At 33.9% G+C, this 23,748-nt stretch overlaps 1 pseudogene; it reads left to right on the forward strand.

Moving 5' to 3' along the window:
• The first annotated feature begins 54 nt into the window (after positions 1-54).
• On the forward strand, positions 55-21,754 carry LOC144234728 (vimentin pseudogene; annotated as a pseudogene).
• The last annotated feature ends 1,994 nt before the right edge of the window (positions 21,755-23,748 follow it).

Consider the following 23,748-nt stretch of genomic DNA (forward strand, 5'->3'; position numbering starts at 1 on the left):
GTCTATTCTCAGCCTTTGAGCCACAGAATTGCTACACATTCATCCTAATGCACGATGATTCTCAAAATGGTAGTATTACTCAAGCTACAGATAGGAGGGAGGAAATTAAGGGAATTCTGTGGTCCAGTAAGTTTGAAAATCATTTGACCAACATATCTTATTCATATTTCTTCATTAAAAACTTTTTTCAGATATTTCAATATGTCTAAATCCACTCTCAAGCTTCAAGAGAGAAACATAAGGTGTTGCATTTCTGAAACTTATTTGATGAAGAAAGTCCTTTCCCAAGAATATCTTATAAGACAATTGTTCTGAAAAACATGCTTCCAAAAAATTGGCCTAATTTCAATAAAACATATATTGTTTTTTCTTTGTTTTTGGTTTTGCAAAGCACTGCAAGATCTGGAGTTCCTTTTATCCAAAAAATACAACAAATATATTCAAAAGGAAAAGCTTTATTGCATTCATAGCTCTTTGAAAATTTCTGTGAAAATTGAAGCATTTATTTTCTAAGAAGTAACTGGAGGAACCCAAGATATATGGAGAAAAGTGTATAGTAAAACATTCATAAAAGATTGATCTTGGTCCTTGGTTAGCCTACAAGGGAAGTAATTATTAAATAGTGGCATTTTCTTCCCATACTTCCTAAGTGCAACATGCTTCATGCCTTTATCAGGATGTTTTGAGGTAGTGTTGTGTTGTGTTATTGGTGTAAATGCATGTATATGTGTATGTGGTGTGTGTGTGTTGTGAATTTTAGAACATCTGATGAAACTAAACAATAAATTCCACAAGGAAAAGATCATCTGTTACCATTTTTGTTTTTCAGAATAATGACTATACCTATAAAATAAATAAACACTTCAAAATAAACCACTTCATTTAAACCATTTCATCTAGCTCCTTTTCAAATCAGTAACTTTTACATTCTACAGTTTGCAAGATCATTTTCCTATGAAATGTAATATAACTCAATAAATATTTAGCAAGTGTATAATATGGTCAGGCTATCTAATAGGCTATGTGCAAAGGATTCTTCTGTTACCACTGCCCATGTATCAGGGAGCTCAAAAAATTAGAGCACAATGTATTTCCTATTATGGGGGGGGTAGTTTGAGTTTAATAACTTTAATTAGGAGACCTAAACAACTGTGAAGAAGCTACTACTGCAATAACATTTAGGTTACTGAGAGCTCTCTGCTTGATCTAGAGAAGTTAAGGCATTCATTCACCCTTCACCACATGGAGAGCAATATATCAGAGGTATAATTAGAGAATGGATAGAGACTAGTGTTTTTGTTCCAGGTAAACAATAATAAATTAATGTCAATTTTATCACAAGGCTTAGGGATTAAATATAAAGAGCAATTTATAAATATCACACGTACTGAAGGACATCTGAATGTCATACCAAAATTTTAGCCAGGGGACTGTGGTAATCAGTGATGGGGCCAGGAATTAAAGGCAAGACCATGTGGGCAATGAGAGTATGGGTGGGGGGGAAACAGTTAAAGGTAGATCAAATGGCAAAAGAGTAAAGTGAAAGGAACTAAAAGTAAAGAGGGAAATAAAAGTTCATGTTCTCATAATAGTGCACTAGCAAAAGAATGAAGTTTAATAATATTTAAGAATGAGTCAAAGGAATCCTGGACCATGATCTTTCCAACACTAGTACACAGTACACTCTATGCAAAATGTATTATCCTAAATTCTCCATAAAAATAATATTTGTGTGTGGTGTCTGCGTGGCTTAGTCAGTTGGGCATCTGACTCTGGATCTCAACTCAGGTCATGACCTCACCGTTTGTGAGATCGAGCCCCCCATCAGGCTCTGTGCTGACACTGTGGATCCTGCTTGGAATTCCCTCTCTCTCTCCCTCTCTGCCTTTTTCCCACTTGTGTGCTCTTGCTCCTTCTCAAAAATAAATAAGTAAATAAATAATAATAATGTAATAGTAATATTGTGTGTATGTATTTAAATTTGAGATATATACTATCATGTTCCTCACCTGAGGGATGAGGCACTGACATGGTAAGGTGAAGTCATTTCTGAAAGTCTTAGAATTAAAAACAGATGCGACAAGAGACAGAGGTTAAACTCATTATTACGGCGCATGAAGATAAGCAGGCAATGATAAGGACAAAGGAGAATTGGAAATGAAAAGGGCTAAGTTTCCTTGGACTTATCAAGTAACAATAAGTTGTTTCCAATATAGAAGTGTTCTGTAAATATAGGAAATAGTGGGTGAAAGTTTTAACTACTTCAAATATATATACTTAAAACTGTTACACTGGGAGGAAAAAAAAAAAGACAGAGTTAAGGATTTAAACAAAGCAATCTAGTTCCAGCATCTGAGCCATCATCGATACGATGTACTACCTTTCTGAACATAAATGCTCTAAAATGGGTCCAGACTAATTTATAAGAAGTAACTGAGCCCACAGGCAGAGCCAAGGATAAGAAGACAGTGTAACCCATTTCCCAAGAATTAACTGAGAAATTACAGCTTGTTTGGGGTTCCTGGGTGGCTCAGTCAGTTGAGCGACCGACTTCAGCTCAGGTCACAATCTCAGGTTCATGAGTTTGAGCCCTACATCGGACTCGCTGCTGTCAGCCTGTACTGTGGAGCCTGCTTTGAATCCTCTGTCCCTTTCTCTCTACCCCTCCCTGCTTGTGCTCTCCCCAGAACAAATTCATATTAATTAAAAAAAAAGAAATTACAGCTTGTTTGATTATGTGCTTGTTTTAATTTTGAATTGATTTGGTAATAGCCCTATATCTGTGTGAATAAATAGTACAGACACAGTAAGTGTCTTTTAAGGATGTTTGCTTAAATATTATTCTGCCAAGTATAAAGAAAGGTTGGTAATTGAGGGTAGAAGACTGACAAGAGTTGGCCACAGAGAATTACATGAAAGCACACTCAGTGTTCTCTTTCATGTCATTACTGTCTTTTTCTTCGTTGGTCAAATGAGAAAAATAGCTGCATAGGGTCAGTCTTTTCAAATGCTTGCATCTGTCCACCGCATGCCAGCTATAAGTCCATGGGAAGGATTTAGACTGGTTTCATATGTTCTTTTTCTTCTGCTTCATAATTAAAGAAATAGTCTTTATATTACTATCTTGTAAATTCACTGATAAATAAATGACAAAGGCATATTTTAAAATGTATATACTTTAGCAACAGAGTCACAACTGGAACACTGAACTCAGATTATGCAAGAGTGTAATACATTTTTAAGTTTAGTTCAAATTTTTTTTAAATCTTCATAAAACTTAAAAACTCAGATTGAAGGGTGCCTGGGTGTCTGACTTTGGCTCCGGTCATGATCTTACAGTACGTGAGTTCAGTCCCTGCATCAGGCTCTGTGCTGACACCTCAGAGCCTGGAGCCTGCTTTGAATTCTGGGTCTCCCTTTCCCTCTCTCTCTCTCTCTGCCCCTCTCCTGTTTGTGTTCTCTCTCTCTCTTTCTCTCTCTGTCATGCAAAAATAAATAAACATTAAAAACATTTAAAAAATCAGATTGATTAAAATGGAAAAAGGCTTTTGGTTCTATACCTCTAGTTCTTAAAATTGCTGAAGCCAGAAGTTTCCAATAGAAGATCAGATATATCTCCTTGCAAACTATAGCATCAGTGTATTTGTAGTGTTATCTCTCTAATCTGTCTTCTTACAGAAAACAAACTCAGGATAAAAGTGAGCAAAATTCACACTGCTAATTTTGTGGATGGCCAATGTTGCACTGGTTTGGAAAATTTTTCATGAAAAAATATTTTCAAAACTTTCAAATAGGCTATAGTTAGAGTCTATGAGAAAATCAACATTTTATAAGTTATTGAGAATCCTGATGAATATTACATGATGGTATTCTATGTGTTAGGAAAACACACAATTTACATATCCTGAATTAAAGTAATCAAAAAGAAAATGGCTTGAACTCAGCAGGATGCACTCCCAGCATGGTATGCAGATGATAGTAGTGAGATGTGATTCCTTGTCCCCCTACTAAACTGCTAGGTACAGTACTGGTGGCTACACCTCTTTAAACATCAGCCCTTCACCAATGAAATGGAGACAATACCATATAACATAGTATCTATCATTAACAATATGATGCTGTACACTTCAATATTTTCAGAGATAGATCTCCTTACAAACAACAACTACAAAACAAACAAACAAAAAACCCCAAGAAAACCACAAAAAAAACCCCACAAGGAAATTATTGGAGAGGATGGATATGTTTAGTACCCTGATTGTGGTGATGGTTTATCAGATGTAAGCATATGTCCAAACATCAGGTTATATACATTAAACGTGTGCAGGGCCCACTGGGTGGCTCAGTTGGTTAAGCTTCTGACTTGGGCTCAGGTCATGATCTTGTGATTTACAAGTTCAAGCCCTCTCTTGGGCTCTGTGCTGACAGCTCAGAGCCTGGAGCCTACTTCTGATTAGAGAAAATAATATTCCTACTTCATAGTTTTGCCTCTGAAGAAAATAAAATGAAGAAATGCCCAACAACAGTCAATGATATTATTTTATTTTTGTCCTAGTAAATAGTAAATCTCATCACTTTTATGCAATTCATGGTTTAATAATTACAAAACACAAGTCCACTTGAATTAAAGACATTCTGGGGAAGTTAAACAACCCTAGCAAGGCCATGTTCCAGAGCTCGTGTGCCTTATCCTCACACAATAACTCCTCTGACCATGCAAATTGAGCTGGTGTTCCTAACAGGGATCCCAAGCTACTGTAAGAAGCTGAATCCCAAAATTAAAATAAATTAAATTGGATATAGCATGAACTAATGTTAACTACACTTGACTTTCTTTGGAAATGGGCAAAAAATTCTTTTGAATTTAGCCAAACTAAGCGAACAGTTTGGCATTTACTTACCTCCCATGTTAGGCCATCCTTGCCCTCTTTGATCTAACTCCTTTCTTGAAGACTTCCCTGAGTTCCTAATCCTAATTTTCAGTATCTAGTTCTCCATAGATCCATGTTCTACACCAGGATAGATTATGATATTAACTGGTACTAATTGATCATTCAAAGCTGACTTAGAAACAGCAACCAACACAGAGATATAACCACCAGTCGAGGTTTGGGGTTGAAATATGTGGACATTTTGTGCTCTGAAATAGCACTTCGTAAATACTCACCTACTTTTCTTTGAGACTTTAGCTTTAGAAGTCCCTATGCCTTTTTAAAATTCTAACTATATTATTCCAGAAGACTGAACATGTTTATTGCGTTTATTGCAGAAAAGAACAAATCAACAACAACAACAACAAAGAGAGCAAGGAAACTCTAAACTCTTCCCATCTGGAGACATCCATTGTTAACTCCTTGGTGAATTGGTTTCTAGATTCTTTGGTATGAGATTATGTCCTCTATCCTCTGAGGCATGACATCTCTTTGCACAAACAGTTTTATTTTGAGCCTGTCTTTAATCTTTCCACTCAAAACACTTAAAAACAAACAAAACAAAACAAAAACTCAACACATTTCTTATTAGCATTAAATGTTTGGAACCATACCAATACATCCCAATGTCACTTTGCCAGTAAAGGGAATAAGAGATACTTTCTGTCTCTCTGAAAAAATTATGATGAAGCAACGTTTTATATGCCTAGCAGTCTCTCTTATTGAGCTTTGTCTGAGCCAGGAGTTCAAAATTGAAGCTTAGCGAAATAGCTTAGAATGTTGACACATATTGAAAATTGTACTTTATGTAATTGGCATATAGCCTCTGGGTAAAAGCATAATCAAAATGAGATTTCTATTTCTATTTTGCTTACCTTTAATAGGGCAGCAAAATGTATTAGTTATTTTTGTAATCAATAGAAGGAATTCTAAAACAAAAACTACAATAAGAATTTGTGAGAAATATTTTATTTTCCTCATTTTCAAGATACGAAAAATTGATGAGTTTTTCCTAACAAACACTACATTCAATAGCAGCAACTTAGAATAAAATAATGTAAGAATTATGAAAGTAGAATTAGGGAGACTCATTAAAATCTGTACATCTTCCAAGCATGTACAGTGTTGAATAATTCACTAACCATTTAACACATTTACACACCTTTAAAAACCATACAAACCAATTTTACTACTCGGCTCTTTTTTTTTCATTTCCAAAAAAGATTATATGTTTTTTCATCTGTGAGACTCCAAAAGTTTAAGTGCAAAATAATTAACATTGAGTTCCTGCTAATTAAATCAGCAGAGGAGATTTAACTGGCACTAGGCTAGGTTCTCAAATTAAGAGACTGTCTCATTTCATTTCACAGAATACATTTATCACAAAGAAACTCTCAGCCTATTTATTTGATATGACACTTAATGGGTAAAGAAAATGAATCTTCCTAATGTTGTAGGCAACAAATGCAGGGCTCTCTTGCTTCTAATTGTCCAATCTAGATTTGAAGCAAATAGAGGATATAAACACTATTGTCCTTAAACTGAACCAGAATATAATACCTCAAGTAAGTTTCATTTCAATATGTTGGCTAGTGTCATTGAACTAGATAAAAACATGAAGAATTCTCAAGATGTATGCACGAACATATGTAAATTGTTCCAACATGACTAAACACCAAGGGATGTATTGTGGCTTATCAATTATAGAATAGGCATAAAACTGAAATAATGAGGGTATTCTAGGCATCTTTTAGATATCATAAAATATGTCTATCCTAGAAATTCTGTCACAAATTACTTTTAATATTTTCATTATTTATTTATTTATATTTATTGAATTCCTTTTGCATTCTAGCCATGATGCTAAATGCTACACACTAAAGTATAAGGATCAGCACATACCTGTTGGCTCAAATTCTTCCCTGTAGTGTACTTCATGGCAAAGTTCTGAGAATTTTGTATGGAAACAGTGCAGAGATGAACTCAGAGATATAACTTAGAATTCGTCTCTGTTAGGATAGAAATCTATTGACTGGCAGGGAATTCTGATTAAATNAAATTTTCACATGTGCTTGAGAGTTTTCTGGAAAAATTTTATAAGAATAAAATTAATTCATTTTAGAATGACTAAATTCATTACAATACTTTCTTCATAATGTTTTAAAGTAAACACCAAAGTTGATTTTCTAAACTGCCATATTCCTAACATACAATGGAATTTTTATTTATTTATTTTATTTATTGATTTATGTTTTTTTGAGAGAGAGAGAGAGAAAGAGAGAGAGGGAATGCACGCCGGGGATGAGTAGGGAGGGAGAAGAGAGAGAATCCCAAACAGGCTCTGCACTGTCAGTACAGAACCCAATGTGGGGCTCGTACTCACGAACTGTGAGATCATGACCTGAGCTGACTGAGCCACCCAGGCATCCCTGACTGAATATCTTTAAAAATAAGTGAAAAAAAGTAAATGAAATATATAAATAAATAAGTGATTTTCTTTTTAACGTATTTATCTGCAGAGAGAATATATTTAGCATATATTCCACAGGACTTTGATTTGCTACTGAATATATTTTATCAATATAATATATAAAATGCTTTGATTTTCAAGCAAGGACCAAGGGGGAGAAAAACAAATAATCTCCAATGGTCCTGTGATAATTTCAATAACAACATGATTTAAGGTGTGATCAGAGTCAGGAATATGGATTTGTAAGGCAAACAAATCAACTGTTAAAATGAAGCAGTTTGAGTATTTCTGATAACTCTGTTCCTATAATTCTGCAAAAATATGCTTGTACGCCCCAGAAAAAATGGGGAATGGAAATAGCAATAAGTCAACATTGCTATAGTGACCTTAGACTTCACACACCTAAAATAAATTATATCTTACACTCACAGCATCTTTCTCTTATTCTTGATATTTCACAATCTTCTCTGACAGTTAAACTAGTTCAGTTAAGTAAGGTCAGCCTGGTAAATAGAGAATATTTCCTTTAAGTAAGGTCAGCCTGGTAAATAGAGAATATTTCTTTTATGAGATATCGTTTTTCTATTACTTCCCATTTGGATTATATTAATTTTGTTGGCAACTAAATTACACTCATGTGTAACCATATCCTCAGTTAACTAATATGCCTAGCGTGTTTTTAATATATGCTACATGCACATCTTCTACTTTGGCTGATTTTATTATTGCTGATTCTGATAAGATGTAAGATAAGGTAAATCTAGTCTATCGCCATCGTTTTAGATGCTGAATCTAATAATCCTTGATGGCAGTGAACAGCCCACACTGAGATTTAGGAGTGTTTTCATACACAAACTCAGATATCCCACCAGGCATTCAAAAAATCAGTAACAGGTCATATGTTAATTAAGAAAATATTTTAAAGAAACAAAGTCAAGACTTTTTTGATAGTTTAGTGAAAAAAGTGATGATCAAATTGTATTTTCAAAGGACTTAAAATGGGCTAAATTAAATCTAAGGAAAAACACTTTAAAAAGAAAACGTTTTCCTAAAAATACTATTAATAAAAAGTAAATTGGTAGTTCAAAGTTTTATACACAGTGTAAAGCACAATATTTCTTCACAAAACAATTTCTCATTTTACCATTTAATCTTAAATGTACCCTTTCTAAAATAAATTTTCTTTATTATGAAACATAGTACGACATTTCAAAACAAGAAATTTATTTAATCCTGTTACAAGCCCAGGATGAAACAAATCAGACTTTTCATTTTCGTGTTTTCTTTTAGTCTTGATCCAAATACATGAATAATATACATACATATTTTAAAATATTGTCTTTATTCCTGTGACTATATTTCACAGGATATGCCGGACATTTCATACATTTATTTTTAGAACGTTCAGGAAGTAAAGCAGCCTGGTAGAATATCAAGCTTTGCCTACCCAAACGATTTCAGTTTTCTGAAGCTGCAGTTCTCAATTTAGTCTTTCATGTCCTCCCTGTTGGCACTTTAGATTGGACACAGAAGCTAAAACCCAGCTATGAGCGCTTTAGTGCCACATTTACAAAGAAAAGACAACATCAGACTTTCAGTCTTCTGTATGCTACAGAGTGATTGCACCAGGAGGAAAACAGTTTCCTGTGTGGCCTGCCTCAAATCTTTCTTCTTCAGAACTGTAGATAAAAACACTTTCAAGGTCTCCTTTCAGTCCCAGGAGAGGTAGAGGACACTCATGACTATGGCAATTTCACTCATCTTTTCTGACAGAGTCACCACTCAGGGAAATGGCCTGTTTATATAGCTGAAATGTGAAAATGGATTTTTTCGCACTTAAAATGTAAAAGTGCGGCAGTACACAAAAATGGTGTGGGTGTGGATGTACTGCAGCCCAGCTCACAACTGACATTCTCACTCATGTCCCTGAGTGTGGAACACAGGATGTACAGAATGGTAAATAAGCCTCTGAAAGAAAAAAGGAAGCCAAAAACTACCATTAAACAAGTGGATTTGGGGAAAAAAAGATTCTTGCTATAAAACATGTCCGAACTTATAAGAGTCATTATAATATCTCATAGCTATAAAATGATCTAATTTACCTATAGGCTTCAGTCTAAAAATTGGGTCCTTGTTAAAGATTTTGTATGACTACTTACTTCTTACAAGAACTTGAGAATTTAGAGGTTAACATCAACACTTAGACAAAAATGAAAAACAAACTTCCAATCTAATGATGATTCAGATGTATATTTTTTATTTTATATATAAAAATATATATTTCATATTTTGTTCTTCATGAGGTTCATTCTAATAATAGGAGAAATAAAGGTCTTTAGTGAATGTGTACTAGAATGAAGTACCTTCTATGCACTTCATTATTTACTCATAATTATAAGTATTAAATATATATTTTTCCCATTTTGAATTTAATCTGTTTTAAACAGGTCAAGTAACTTGGATAAAAATAAATAGTTGATAAGCTATACAGCTGAATTTTAATACAGTTGCTTTGATACTAGCTCTGAAAACAATCTTGGCTTTGATATATGAAAATTAACTATATACAAATACATTCCTAACACACACATACTAAAACAGCTTAAGACAGGGTTGGCAAACATTTTCTGTAAGGGACTAAAAAGTAAATATTTTAAGTTTCACTAGCTCTATGAGACCTGTCACAGCTATTCACTGTTGTCAATATAATGTGAAAGCAGTCATGAACAATATGTAATCAAAGAGCATGGGTGTGTTCCAATAAAACTTTATTTACAAAAACTAGTTAAAGACCAGATTTGGCTTAGGGGTGGTAGTTTGCCTACCCCTAGCTGAAAAAAATGTAAAACTTGGGGTAAGGTTGTACCTTTTGCCTTAATAACATGAAAAATAATTAAATGTTAACATAATGTAAAAAGGAATAATTGTGTAATACAATTCAAAGTTAAAAAACCTGGGGCACCTGGGTGCTTCAATCGGTTAAGCATCTGACTCTTGATTTCGGCTCAGGTCATGATCTTACTGTTTGTGAATTCGAGCCCCATATTGGGTTCCAGACTAACAGCGTAGAGCCTGCTTGAGATTCTCTCTCTCCCTCTGACCCTCCCCTCCTCTTTCTCTTTCTAGAAATAAATAAACATTTAAAAAAAAAAAGCAAGAGGAAAAACAACATCAGTTTGGAGGGAGTTTAGAGGGAGTGGATAACCAACCTTCTAAACTCTTCCTAATATTTTACCTATGGATTATGCATGTTTCAAGAGAAAAGCTCAGTTGAAAAGTAACAGGGACTTATCAGATACAACTTACGTAGTGAATTAAAAGCAAAAGAGGTCAGGGACATGTGACCAAAATGCAAAAAGGAAATCTCAAAGTCTCTATGGTAAAAATGCAATTATCTAGAAGGAAAACTGGATATCTGTATATGTCAAGGTGGCTAGAGTCTTGTGTGCAGAATACCAGAGAAGAGATGTTTACACAAGAGAAGGCTCCAGAAATCTGCAAAGACGGTCATCCTAGAGCTCCTGCTGAGAAATGATTCACATGTAATGCTGAGGAAGCTAACCCAGACTAGTGAAAGAACAATATATAAGGATTATATTACCACTTAATCTGAAACAAAACCATAGTCCGGAATAATTCTTATTGCAACAAGCCAAACTAGAAAACAACTAATGATTCACAGAGCATCAGGTAGAGTTCTCAGAAGGATTTTAGCTAAGTCATAGGGTAAAATGAGTCCTAAACCTATGGTTTCCCTGGTTTCATCGAACAGATTTTTAAAGCAAGCCTGCAGGGAATCAAATGCTTTCAAAATAACTGTGCCTTAGAATAAGATCAAGAATGTTCATAATAGACATATGAAACATCCAATACCCAAAAACGCAAACTTCAGAGCATTTGGTATTCAATAAAATACCTGTATGCAAAGAAGCATAAAATCCATAAGGAGGTAAAAACTTAATCGATAGATAGAGACCCTGATGGGGCACCTGGATGGTTTAGTTGGTTAAGCGTCTGACTTCGGGTGCGGTCATGATCTCTCAGTTCAAGGGTTCAACGGTTCAAGCCCCATGTCAGGCTCTATGCTGAGAGCTCAGAACCTGGAACCTGCTTCAGATTCTGTGTTTCCCTCTCTCTCTCTGTCCCTCCCCTGCTTGTTCTCTCTCTCTCAAAAAGAAATAAACATTAAAAAATATATTTAAAAAAATAGAGACCCTGAAAAGACACAGATGATAGAATTAATAAACAAGAACAGGAAAGCAGTTATTATAACTATATATAGTACAAGAAAGTGGAAGAATAATGAGATTTTGGAGGATAGAGAAAATCCAAAACATAACCTAAATCAAATAGAGAGAGAGAAATAAATATTTTCTGAAATAAAACATGCAATAGCTAAGATTAAGAGCAGATCATTTACTTCAGAAGAATATATTAGTGAACTTGAAGACATAACAATATAAGCTATCTAAAATGAAATAGACAAAAAATAAAAGAGAGTGAGAGATTAGAAAGTAAAATATAAACAGATCATCAGTGAGCCATGGGACAAGACTTTAGTCTTGTACACATACACATAATCCTTTTCAGTGAAAAAGATCTGGAAAAATACTTGTAGAAATAATAAAAATATCTTCCAATTTAAAGAAAACTATAAACCCACAGATCTAATAAGCTCAATTAATCCTAAGGACAAATATATTTTGGAATTTTCTCTTAGGATAGTTACTTTAAAACATAGAAACACAATTTTAAAATATTGTTTAAACTTTTTCATCATTATAAATGCTTTTATTCATTTTTAAGCTTATTGTACATCCAAATAATTTTTCCCCAAGGGAATCCACATGAATATACACTTTCAAGATATTATATATAAAAATTATGTTTTGTCAACCACACATAAAAAAGAATTTGGTTGGATATAAAGAGGTCAGGGTAACTAAGTTTTCACCCATTTATGTCAATCTTTACTCACACTTTTGTAATTTAGTGTTTCCATATATTAAAATGTTTCCATATACTAAAATGTTGATTATTTAGTGTTTTCCATACACTAAAATGTTGGCAAACTTAGGGATCCTATATATTGAGGTAACATCCATTCCCTAAGAATGGACCACATTTTCTTTTATGAGGTCCTGCCTCATAAAACAAAAATTTACTCATCCTTGACAATATCATAATTACTTTTTGTGAAAAATTAAAACTTTTTGCAACCTTCATTTTTCCTCCTCAGACTATTAAAAAATACACACAATTGCATTTTTGAATCTAAGAAGAAATATTATTTTTTAAGGATTCATCTTACAGGAAAGCACTATGACATGTCATTCAAATTAATATGAGATGTCAAATTTTTGCTTTATCATTGTAATCAGTTCTATTTTTTCCCTTGCTAAGGCTTTAAAAAAAATAAAAGCAAGCTGTAACATGAACTTCACTATTCTTTAAAAGAATGATCTTTATTTATAAGACCGTAACTATAGATGTGATTTACCATTTCAAAAGTTTTATGATACTTTGGGTAAAAATCAACTTACTTTCTGGTACTGTGACAATTACCCCAGTTGCTCATGTTCATATCATCTTTTATTTTTTTTCACTTAAAAGTGGGGAGAGAGTTAAAGTTAATGTCAGTAATGGTGTGACATCAACTGTCAAATGAGTGACTCCTAGAATACAACTACTGAAAAATTTTGAGTTTTCCTATTTCTTATATTTGTAGAAACAATAGAGTTATAACCACATATTGATAATCTAACTTAGGAGTTAGTTTTAAATTCTACATGAAAAGAGCACTTGAGCACAGACCTCCCCATATCTTTAAAAACAATTTTTAACATTTATTTATTTTTGAGACAGGGAGAGACAGAGTATGAGCAGGGGAGGGGCAGAGAGAGAGGGAGACACAGAATCCGAAGAGGGCTCTAGACTCTGAACTGTCAGCACAGAGCCTGATGTGGGGCTCAGACTCACAAACCGTGAGATCATGACCTGAGCCAAAATCTGATGCCCAACTGACTGAGCCACACAGGTGCCTCCATTTTTTAAAAAAAATTTTTTAACTTCCCCATATCTTTAAAAATTGTTCCAAATACTGCTCTGGAATCCTTTCAAGTATCCTGTTGTAATAAAAGTAATCATACAATTTTGGAAATAGACTCCCCATGCACAATTGTATTCAAAAGCTCTAGGGTACGTGAGGAGATAAGAAACTAACTTATCATTCACTTTTCTCTTTGAATGAGAAAAAAGAAATCTCTATGTTTTAAGTATTAATAGATTCTGGGATTTATTTGGGGCTATCTCTAAAGAAAAACCATGTACCAGCTAAGAATGCATACTGGAGAAGGGTCACACAGGGAGTAAAGTAGTACTGGTCTGGCTCCAGTTGGTAAAATAAGAACCATTAGTGGCAATTATAGAGGGACTTGTAGCAGATTAAAAACAATATATTTGTTTTTAATTGGTTTCATTTCCATCGTGGGAACTCAATAATGGGTGGAAAGTTGAAGAACAATGAATCAAAATTCTGTGTTGAGTCTAGACTCATTGCTCTAGTGAGTTGTTTCCACTACTTAATTTTGTCTATTTAGTAAAATGAAATTCTCAGATAATTGTCCTTATATAATTCTAAAAGAACATGAATAACAGATTAAACTAGTAAAATCTTTTGAAATAAAATAAAACTCCAAAAGTATTCCTCAATGAAACATCCTAAGAATGATTTCAATTCATATTTTTAAAACAGAATGTATGTTGTAGCTTCTGTTTTTATTTATTCCAGAGTAACTTTTATAGGAATTATTAATAGAAAATATATATGAAACGTGTAATGAGATTGATATGTTGTACATGAAAGCAATAAACTGATTCATAGTTATTCATACAACTTAAATCATTGAAGTTTTTTAAAGTAATTTGAATTTTAAAAAGAAATCATACAAAGACAATTTTATAAATTCAATCATCCAGAATAATATTCATAAGATTTTCTAAACCAATGCTTAAATTTCTTCTCCTGATCTCTCTTTTCTGAGCAACTGCAATTTTGTTTCTTTTCTATTATTCTGAATTTCCCAAATGATACCTATAAAATTGCCATTAGCAGCAAACATGAATAGTTGCTTTAGCCAAAAATTTTAGATAAAGTCCTATAATTGGTCTTACTCAAAGGTATAATATATAGCTTTACTATAAGAAGGGCAAGTCTCACAGACATCATTGCTATTTCTGCTGTGGCTATATGCCCATGTCTGTTTCCCAAATGAAATGGTGAGCCACCTATGCATACTTCTAGCTGGATTTAGAGTAACCCTCAAGGCCTGGCATATCTGCTACCTGAAGATATGGTCAATTAGACACAGTTACTCCAATTTGAAAATAAAACAAAAGTATATTTAATCTTTATCAGATATTTTCATAGTCTGGAGTGGTTTCTGGCAGGTTTTTTAAAGCAGAGTAATCCAAGATCTCCCTTTCAGAATATGTTACTTAAATAAAATGAGCCAAATGGAAACTCTTTGTCCTTAAATGAAACCGTTTTCTTGGACAACTATCTTGCATCCGTCTAATATGTCATCTCCCTTTTAAGAGAAGGTGGGGTGGGGGGTAAGTAAATAAATTCACCCTAGCATGAAACAATGTAAGCAAATACAATTTTTTTTAATGTTTATTCATTTTTTAGAGAGAGAGAGGGAGAGACAGAGTGAGAATAGGGGAGGGGCAGAGAGAGAGGGAGACACAGAATCTGAAGCAGGCTCCAGGCTCTGAGCTGTCACCACCACAGAACCCTACACGAGGCTTGAACTCACAAACCATGAAATCATGACCTGAGATGAAGTCACACCCTCAACCGTCTGAGCCACCCAGGTGCCTGGACAAAAATTTTTTTTTTTGCCAAAGTATCAAACTGTTAAGAAAGTCACTATTTGGATTTTTGATGACTGTTTATCCTTTCAGGCAGGATGGGTACATAAAGGAAATACATTTATGTTCATTTTAATCTTATTGGAGCAGAGATTGGATAGTATTATCCTTTATACATTTTCCTTGAGTCCAGTTCCAGATCTTTCTTCCCACAGTGTTTCAGAAAATCTAGCTGAAGATTAACCTCTTAAATTGTCAGGAACAAATAAATGTAATCTGCATTAATCTTCAACAGAGATCTATAAATAACTACTAAACTGCTAAAAGTGACATAGCCATTCATCAGAACAGTGGACCAAATGTTTTAATGACTGGAAGTGACTATTATCTAATTCATTATTAAGCCAATTAACTAGAATATTGCATGGAAACTGTTTTGTGTAATCATCTATCACACTCTATAAAGAGCACTCTTCCAGAATGTCCCTAGGTAAATATTTTCATGAATTTTGGAAATTTATTACCTAGTCTCACTTCCTTTGCTCAACTGCCCTATAATATCTGTATGGGTTTAGTGTTTTACAAGAAAAAATGTTATCTCATGCCTTCCTTAGTGCCTATTTTTTTATAGTTAGTCCTTTAACTTCCACCTCTATGTCCCAGTAAGGTAGTTGTACTCATGAATTGCAGAAGCAGACACACACACACACACACACACACACACACACACACACACACTTGTTTTTTTCATAACATCACAAATGCATATCAAATAGAATATATTTTATATGATACTTAGGTAGCTAAAGGAACATACATGACAAATAACATCACTGGTGGGTCAAAATGTTATGTAATAAATTTGTTATATTTCTAAAGGATGCATGAGTGAAGCTAAACAAATACAGTACTGTTTTTCTTACGTATCAAAAAATGCAAAGGCAAGAAATCCATGGATAGTGAAACTACTCAATATTTCGAGCTCTACCTTTCTTTCTGCTCTGCCATCCTTAATATATTGGTCTTTGTCCTTATGTTTGTCAGCTGACTCTAAGAGATTAAGTAGCATATGAAAAAATAGCATTTGCACACAGATTTTTGGGCCCAAATTATAAAACCTCACCTCCACTCCACCCCACCCTCAAACACACACAACCACTATATGAAGACTAGATAGGGGTAGAAATATATTGACATATGAATTCCTCAAGCTAAAAGGTGAAAGTGGGCATGGGTACATACTCCCTAGTGGATAAATGGTAGAACAAAATTAAAGAAAGATTATAAAACTACAAAAAAAAAAAGTTGATGAGCTTTTGAATCAGTGAAACTTCTGTCTAGAGGCAAGCTTTTCCTTAATCTCACTCTTCTTTCAGGAAGTCTCAATACTGTATTATTAGAAGCATGGAACACCAGGGGTAGTAGATTAACTAAAATACACTGCAAAATTTAAACTAAGATATTCCTTATTTAATAGTCTTTTCTGCAGGTAGTTGTCATATAGACTGAAATAGCTATGAGAGGATGCCCTCGACTCATGACTGATTGTTTTGCTTTGTGCTTTGTGATGGCTACACAAGTTTCATTTTTCAGTCAGACTTTTTCTGTATTGTTTTGTCTTCACGCAACTATATCTATTTAACATTTTAGAATGGGACAATAACCATGTTACAAACATCATGAAAACATCAGTCTTCAAATTCATCTTTCTGCAGCCTCCATTCCTCTGTTATTTACTGAACAGGATGCCACACTCAATAAAGTCTTAGAGAAGACAACCTGAGTTGTTAGCCTGAGGTTTATGTATAACCGAAGCATGAACCTAGAGATGATTTATACAGTTCAGTGCTTATGACATTATCTTGCTATACTCTGAAAACTACAAAATTTAAATATATATCTACTTTGAAATTAAAAATTTCTTACAGTAAGAATATTAAAATGCTTATCTTACATATCTATCAAAGTATTCTAAGTGTCACTTGCAAGTATAATACTCCATTCTATTTTGGAAAAAATTAAAAACTCTCTTTATGTTTAAATGTCTGTGTGTGTGTGTGTGTGTGTGTGTGTGTGCGCATGTGAAAAGTGATGATCAAGGAAAGTCATATAGATGATGGTGATGATGATGACAATAAAACTAAGTTTATTTGAGTTATTTCCTATGTAATACAGATTGTGAAAGCAAGTGCTACTGATTAACTTCTTGTGAGAATGGCGTGCACTTGGCAGAACCCAGTTGGAATCTGGGGTAAAGTGACTGGCATAAAGATAAAATAAACAAAAGGACAGTTTAAGTTACAGTTACAAATTCATCTCATGCAGATCAACAGATTGATAAACTTCTATGTATTTATAATCTTGGCACAATTTGATTAGTTTTTTTGAGTGAGGTCTATATACCTATTAGCATGAAAAACTAAAATAAATTTTCTGAGAATAAAAGCACTGCTAACTTATTTTATTATTCTTCTGGGTGTTACAGATATTAAAATATTTATACAATTTCTATTTCATGAAAATAGTTATATGGAATAAATTGTAAAAAGTATAAATGATATAGTAGGTACATTAAAATTTAATAATACATTTATAATTATTAAAAAGTTATTGATATAACTCTCAAAAGTTATATCACTTTGTTATCTACCTTGGCTATGTAGAACAATTTGCTTGGGACTACTTATTGGTCAGCACTGATATTTTTTTAATTTGCAAGTTTGTTGTATAAGAAAACATTATACTATTATTTTTACTTGTACTTCTTGCATTATTAGGAAGACCAAGAATATATTTATATGTCTAACTTATTTTTATTATTTTCATTATGATTTTTCTTTTTTTTTAATGTTTATTTATTTTGAGAGAAGAAGAGAGAGAAGGGAGAGAGAATCCCAAGCAGGCGCCACACTATGAGCACAAAGCCCGATGTGGGGCTCGATCTGAGATCATGATCTGAGTCATATAAGAGTCTGACACTTAACCAACTGAGCCACCCAGGCACCTCTTATGATTTTCTATTCATATTTTTGATCAATTATTCTGCAATGATACAGAAATAAATTTAATCATTTTAGAACAGGATGAATATGTGTAAGACCTTTTGCTACATCTTGTGGGAATGTAAAGTAATGAACAAAAGAAATGCTATACTAGCATATTTGTGATAAATAAAATTATTATTGAAGAAAACAAACACATAGGTATCTCAACATTATATTTCTTTCATCTAACACAGCTTGCCTTATTTAAAAATAAAACTAGGCAGCAAAATAAAAGTTTCAAATTGTAAACTAAAAACTAAGGTAGAACCTACCTATATAAAGAAGAAAGCTTATTTCATGATTCTTGCATTAGAAAATATGCTAACCCTGATGCATAGGAGCACATGTACCCCAATGTTCATAGCAGCACTCTCAACAATAGCTAAAACATGGAAAGAGCCTAAGTGTCCATCAACAGACGAATGGATCAAGAAGATGTGGTTTATCTATACCATGGAATACTACATGGCAATGAGAAACAATGAAATCTGGCCGTGTGTAGCAACATGGATGGACCTTGAGGGTGTTATGCTGAGCAAAATAAGTCAGGCAGAGAAGGACAAATATCATATGTTTGCATGTATAGGAGGATTAGGAGGAACTTAACTGGGGAACAAGGGGGAGAAGAAGGGGGGAAATGGTGGGGGAAAGGGAGAGAGGCAAACCATGAGAAACTCTTGAATGCTGACAAAAACTGAGGACTGATGGATGTGGGGGGAGGAGGGACGGGCATGGAGGAGGACACTTGTGGGGATGAGCACTGGGTGTTAAGTGGAAACTAATTTGTCAATAAACTATTTGTAAAAATAGAAGAAAAAAATAAAATAAAATTGCATATCCAAAAAAAAAGAAAATATGCTAACCCAATGAAGAATGAAGCTGTCCTTAAGAAAATAAAAATTGGTCTCTTTATTTTTACTACCCATTGTCTCTTTATCAATATAAATATATCTCTAATTTTAATACACATAGCCTCAGTTTAAGAAAGCATATCTCTAATAAAAAATCCATCTTGGGTCATTATTAGAATTTGGAGGGGCACCTGAGTGCCTCACTTAGTTTAGGGTCCAACTTCGGCTCAGGTCATGATCTCGTGGTTCATGGGTTCAAGCCCCACATGGGGCTCTGTGCTGAAACCTTTCTCAGAGCCTGGAGCTTTCTTCAGATTCGGTGTCTCCTCTTTCTGGCCCTCCTCCTCTCCTGTTCTGTCTCACTCCATCTCTCAAAAATAAATGAATGTAAAAACAACTTTAAAAAAAAGAATTTGGAAATGTTTTCAAAAAGTAATCCAAGGAAATAAGTAAAACATTCAATTAAAAAATTGTGATAAAAAGATTTTTACATACATATGCAAAGATCATTTTCAGAAATAACCAACATTTTTATTGTAGAAAGTAGGCTTTTATTTAATTTGTCAGTATTTATTTATTAAATATATCATTATAAGGCCAACAGTTTTATTGTGTCTACAATGGTATTGCAGAAAATGTCAACATTGACTTCTTTCATAGACCTTAGTATAGAAAAATGAAAGACATAGGGTCTATCTTTTATAATTTATGATGGAAAATATCTTAGAAGTTTAGAAATTCAGTTGCCCTACTTCCAATGGTCTGCATTACCAAAGGTCATGCAGAGAAATAGTCATTTCCATATTTTAACTCTTTCCTGATGACATTACCCAGCGTGTTGCTCAACATCAACTAAAGATAATCCTACAAAATAATTGTTTTACACTTGATGCCATGAAAATATCTTTTCTTGCTAGAAATCAGTATGCCTTTATTCTGATAACTATATCAAATGATTAATATTAGCTTATTGAATATTCCTCTCTACAACAATATTCAGAAATGAATTTAATATTCAGTTTACATTACCCTTCTGGAATGTTTCTGTCTCCTCCTTTTTATGATCTTAATATTTTTCTAATTTTTCAAATACATAAACATGCATATACATATATACACATATGTGCATCTATTTAATTTGCACTTTACTTCAAATCCTTTCTACAAAAAGATGTCATATAAAATAAAATGTATGTATATATTTTTAATATGTATATTTATCCTAAAATTTAACAAGGTAAATTCACCTCTTAAATCTTCAACTCTAGCCTGACATTAGGAAAATATAAGAGGGGTTATTGGATAGGATATCTTAATACCCCCCATGGATAAATCTAATACCTTTTGCATTAAATAAAGCTGTGATTTCTAAAAATCTAAATAAATAATATTAGTTCAAAAATTCTCCTCCTGTGTATCATGTACTGGAGAAATAAAGAAGCTTAGGAATAATGTTACAAAAGAGAACAGGAAAAATGTATGGTACCCTCAGTGTGGCGATGAGGGGAAAAGAAAAGGGAAAGAGGACACAACTAAATGGTATAAATGTGTTCAGGGAATGAATGATATACAGATTCAGAGCCATAGACATATCTCATAATAATCCTAATATCTACAGTGTGGCTTTTATCAAATAAGGTTTACACATACACAGACCAAGAGTGAGGGAACATGCTTGAATAAATTACCATAGACAGTTGACAACTTCAGTAATGAAACTATAACTAACAAAAAGTTATTGCTTAAACAAATATTAAAAGAGGCCCTCATGAAATGCTCTGACAGCAGAGAGGTATGATGGTTAGGTGACTGAAAGACATGATACTGTTCAGCTAGATCTTGTTGAGATAACAAATATTTATCTAAAATTCCGGGCATGTCCTTCTAAAAGAGTATCAGCAAAAGAGAGAAAAGTGTTTGGAAAGAAAATAAATTTAGATCTCATAATTTTCATTATAAGTAAAACTAATTTCAAAATATGTAGGTAAGCCCTGCATGGTGTACACCAGCAGTATGAAAGCATGGCTGCCAGGTGCTTTCAGGAGGGTGTGGAATGGTACACGTCCAACTTTACTTACCTTTCTGAGGCTGCTAACCTAAACAATGAGGCCCTACACCAGGTGAAGCAGGAATCAAATGAGTACAGAGACATGTGCAGTCCTTTACCTGTGAAATAGAGGCGCTCAAAGGAACTATGTGAGTCTCTGGAATGCCAGATGCATGCAACAGAAGAGAACTTTGCCATTGCAGTTGCTAATACCAAGACACTATTGGCCGCCCGCAGGATGAGATTCAGAACGAGAAGGAAGAAATGGCTCAACACCTTCAGGAATACTGGACATGCTGAATGTTAAGATGGCTCTTGACAATGATATTGCCACCTACACGAAACTGCTGGATGGTAAGGAGAGCAGGATTGCTCTGCCTCTTCCAAACTTTTCTTCCTTGAACCTGAGGGAAACCAATCTGGATTCACTCTCTGTGGTTGACACTCTCTCAAAAAGGACCCTTCTGATTATGACAGTTGAAACTAGAGGTGCATAGGTCATCAATACAATTTCTGAGAATCATGACGACCTTGACTGAAAGTTGCACACACCTTGTTCAGCAATATATAACCAGCAAGAATAAAAAAGAAATCCTTCCCTATCTTAGAGAAACAGCTTTTAAGAGTCTTTCTTCAGGAGCGCAAGATAGATTTGGAATAGAAATTGCCTCTAGTAATCAACACTCCTAAAAGATTTAAAGAAAAGTTTACAACATAATCTGCTTTATGAAGAAAACTTGTGCTAGAATGCTTTTTGGAAAGTATTTTTGAATACCACTAAAACTACTTTTTTCCAATAAGTATCTGACCAACTCATTTCTGCTTCAATAAACCTTTGGAAAACTAAACTAAAATAAGGAGGCAAGCAATACTCTCCCTTTCTCTCTCTCTCTCTCTCACCCTCCCCCCCCCAAAAGTCCACCAAAGAGAATTTAACTGAAAAGAAACAGCTGCTTAACATAGACTAAGAACAGAAATCACTTTTAGAATTTTTGACTAATTTCCCAGGTTGTAATGAAAAATATATGGAAGCTTCCACATCTAAACCCAGATGAAAAATCTGCAAGATAATCCATATATGGGGAAATACTATGCAAGAATCAACCTAATCAACTACTTGTGGCCCAGCAGGAAGAACAGCCATCAAATGTGCAGGTGACAGGGCAATGTGCTGAGCTGGTCATGTGCAAAGAGCATTGAAATCCTTAAATAAGAATGGGTAAACACATAATGTCAAATGTGGTATGCAGAAGCTAGCAATTAGAATTCTTGGCATATTTGCTCAAAATTTAAGGTGAAATTGCTATGTTGACTAAGATTGTTTCCAGAATGTTCTACTTGATTAAGTGTTTCTTGTTTCTCTATTTTGAAATTCTTTGGGAAAATTAAAAAACTAGAAATAGGGGAGCCTGGGTGGCTTAGTCGGTTAAGCGTCCGACTTTCGCTTAGGTCATGATCTCACGGCTCGTGGGTTCGAGCCCCGTGTCGGGCTCTGTGCTGACTGCCAGCTTGGAGCCTGGAGCCTGTTTCAGTCTGTGACTCCCTCTCTCTCTGACCCTCCCCTGCTCACGCTGTCTCTCTCTCTCCTAGAAATAAATAAAAAATTAAAAAAAAAAAAAAAGGTAAACTCCTTTAAAAAAAATAAAAAACTAGAAATATAATTTTTGATAAAACTAAAAAAAAACATCTTGTGCCATTAGATATTATGATAAATTTCAACTTTATTATTTGAATTTTTCTGTATAATCCAAGCTTTCTACAATGAAAGAAAATTTTTTTACCTTTATTATTTATGTTATGTATAAATACCAAGCTTATTACTATAATTGAAATATATAATAATGGAAATGCAATTCTGGATTTTTTATATTTATGAGCATGTTTTATTTTATGTATATTTTTAATATATCATTTTAATGCTCAATAAAATATGTCAAATGAATGTTTTTCTATTTTTACTTAGCTTCTTAAGCTGTGGAATCTCATTTCAGTACATATCATCATTTTTAATACTGCCTAAAATTCCAAATTGTTTAAACTATTCCTGTTTGTTTATGTTTCTTTCTTTTTTTTAATGTTTTTTTATTTATTTCTAGGAGAGAGAGAGAGACAGCATGAGCAGGGGAGGGTCAGAGAGAGAGGGAGTGACAGACTCTGAAACAGGCTCCAGGCTCTGAGCTGGCAGTCAGCACAGAGCCCGACGCGGGGCTGGAACCCACGAACCGTGAGATCATGACCTAAGCGAAAGTCGGATGCTTAACCGACTAAGCCACCCAGGCGCCCCTGTTTATGTTTCTTTCTAAGTTGGCCCACGGCTTGCCATTAGCATTAATGGTACCCACATGCATGTATGTATGTGCAAGCAAGTCTTATACTTATCTCTTTATATAATGTTCTAGTAGTCTGAAATCAAGGTCAAAAGGCCATAATTTACTTCACTGATTAGTAGAAATCTCCTACATTTGAAGTTAAATATATATATATATATATGTTCTGAATATTATCAGAAATCAGTAAGAATATTGTAAAGAGA

Source organism: Crocuta crocuta, unplaced genomic scaffold (genome assembly GCF_008692635.1).
Source record: "Crocuta crocuta isolate KB4526 unplaced genomic scaffold, BGI_CrCroc_1.0 scaffold371, whole genome shotgun sequence".
Lineage (NCBI taxonomy): Eukaryota > Metazoa > Chordata > Mammalia > Carnivora > Hyaenidae > Crocuta > Crocuta crocuta.